Source organism: Myotis davidii, unplaced genomic scaffold (genome assembly GCF_000327345.1).
Source record: "Myotis davidii unplaced genomic scaffold, ASM32734v1 scaffold39, whole genome shotgun sequence".
NCBI lineage: Eukaryota > Metazoa > Chordata > Mammalia > Chiroptera > Vespertilionidae > Myotis > Myotis davidii.
In genome coordinates this window covers 310322-313293 of record NW_006290531.1, presented here as the reverse complement: position 1 = coordinate 313293, position 2972 = coordinate 310322, and positions in this window count along the sequence as shown.

Here is a 2972-nt window from a genome sequence, read left to right as displayed (position 1 = left end):
GCATGATTCCTGGGCCAGAGGCATCAGGCCTTGCCGGGGGTCAGAGCCGGTAATGGGAGGGAGAGGAGGGTACCCTGCCCAGGCTTAAATCCTGGGCCAGAGGCATCAGGCCTGGGCCAGGAGCAGAGCCAGCAATCAGAGGGGTCTGGGGGTCCCCTGCCCAGGCCTGACGCCTGGGCCAGAGGCATCAGGCCTGGGCTGGGGGCAGAACCAGTGATGGGGGGAAATGAGAGTCCCCTCCCCAGGCCTGACACCTCTGGCAGAGGCATCAGGCCTGGGCAAGGGGCCAATCCTGTGATTGGAGATTGATGGGGGTCAACGCCTGAGGGCTCCCAGTATGTGAGAGGGGGCAGGCTGGGCTGAGGGACACTCCCTCCCACCCCCACCCAGTGCACGAATTTCGTGCACCAGGCCCCTAGTCTATATATAAAAGCCTAATATGCAAATTGTCACCACAGGAGTTCCACTGGGAGATTGATTGCTTGCTATGACATGTGCTAACCACCAGGGGACAGCGCAGAATGAAGGAAGGCCCCGGCTGGCAGCCAGCAGCCTGTAGCCAGGGAAGGGAGGCCCTGGCCAGCAGCCAGAAGGAAGGTCCTGGCCAGCAGCCGGAAGGCTCTGATCATCCCTGATCACCGGCCAGGCCTAGGAACCCTACTCATGCACAAATTTCGTGCACTGGGCCTCTAGTAGTATTATAATTATAATATTTCAACACTTTGTTATATTTGAGTATATAGGTTTGTCTGTCATTTTATAATTATCAAAGGAAAATTCTTATTTTAAATCTCTACATCATCATTAAATAGTTCTAATAACAAAAGACCTAAATGTTAAGTCCTTAGGGACATCAAGGTGTCTCATCTACTATGTTCAAGTTCTGGCAGCATGTTTCAAAGCAGACATATAACAGGCAATAGTGGGTAAGCACAAAACCTAACATTGTTACCTGATTGTTGAGAATACCTATGATACAGCATAAGATTATAAAGTATGTTGTTTAAGGCTAGCAGACTATTTTAATAAGTGAATCAAAATTGGGTGGAGGGATTTCTTGGCATATCTATTTCAGAATATATCTTATAATTGAATCTTTTTTTCTTCTTAACTAAGTGTATTCCTCTTAGTACATAGCTCAAGGTATTGTTATAATATCCTTGGCAAAGTAATCATTTGAAAATGAAGTTAATGCTGACAAGCCCCATTGTTCCTTTGCTGAGCTCTCCCCCAACCCAGCCTGCAGGTGAAGGTGGGCACCAAATCTGAATCTCCATCAAACTCATCCCACCCTGGTGATTCTCTGAGATCCAACCCAGGTACAAACCCAAACCCCTTTCAGGTTGCTGCCTGTCCTGTTCCTCATAAGCTATCAGCATTGGCCCATGCCAGGGATTGTCCTAAATCTCCCAAAGGTCCACAAACACCCAGCAAGCAGCAGCTGGCCTCAGCATGCTCTGAGTTCACATGATAGCTCTCCCAGGGCATCCCAGTCCAGTACAGGCAGTTGCCAACCACAAATCACAGTGTAGCTCTTACCAGGTGTCCCTGGTCAGGCCTATGCAATGGCTGATCTGGGCCTGCATGAGAGCTCCTCCCAAGAGGTCCAAGAATCAACCATGGCCAACATCCGACCATACCAGAGTACCACCAATTAGCTCCACAAATGACACTCCCAAAGAGTGGATTCAGAAGGCACTAGAGTCCTGCTACAGTGAATCCAGTTCTGTGGGGTCATCCCCCCACACACATAATAGAACTCATCAGCTGTAGTCATGGTCAGTCCTCAGAGCCAGCCAGCCTAACAGCAATACCTTCCACTAATGTGCCAACAGCAATCAAGGCTCAACTACAATAAGAGGGTACACACAACCCACACAAAGAATAACCTAGAGCACCTGGCTCAGGTGACCAAGGAGTTTGCACCCCGGGGCCCCACAGGACATGCACTACATAAGGCCACTGTGCCAACACTGGAAGACATAGTAGACCTACCTAATACATAGAAATAAACACAGTGAGGCAGCCAAAATGAGGAAACAAAGAAACATGTTCCAAATGACAGAACTGGGCAACTAAACAGAAAAAGAACTAAACAAAATGAAGGCAAGCAATCTACTAGATACAGAGTTCAAAACACTGGTTATAAGGCTGTTCAATAAACTTTAGGGGAAGAATAAATGAAATCAATGAGAAGTTACACAAAGAGCTAGAAACCATAAAAAAGAACTACACAGAAATGGAGAATACAATAACTGAAATGAAGAATACATTAGATAGAATCAATAGCAATTAGATGAAGTAGATAATCTAATCAGTAATATGGAAGACATGGTAGCAGAAAACTCAATGGAAAGAGCAAAAAGAAAAAAGAATTATTAAAAATGAGGGTAGTTTAAGGGACCACTGGGACAACATCAAGCATACCAATATCTGCATCCTAGGGGTACCAGTGAGAGCGAGAGATTGAAAACCTATTTGAAGACTGAATGACTGAAAACTTCCCTAATCTGGCAAAGGAAATCGATATACAAGTCCAGGAAGCATAGAGACTCAAACAAGATGAAACCAAAGAGGCCTACACCCAGACACAGCATAATTAAAATGGCAAAGATTAAAGACAAAAAGAGAATCTTAAAAGTAGCTAGAGGAAGTCAGTTAGTGACATAAAAGGAAGTTCCCATAAGACTGTCAGTTGATTCTCAACAGAAACTTTGCAGGATGAAGAGATTGGCACAAATATTCAAAATGATGAAAAGTATGGATCTACAGGGAGGAACCAAGATGGCGGCATAGGTAAACGACTGAAATTGCTGCCTCGCACAACCACTTCAAAAATACAACTAAAAGACAAAACAGACATCATCCAGAACCACAGGAAGGCTTGCTGAGTGGAAATTCTACAACTAGAAGGAAAGAGAAAAGCACACTGAGTCTCAGAGGAGGTGTGGAAGTAAAGTGCAGAGGTACAG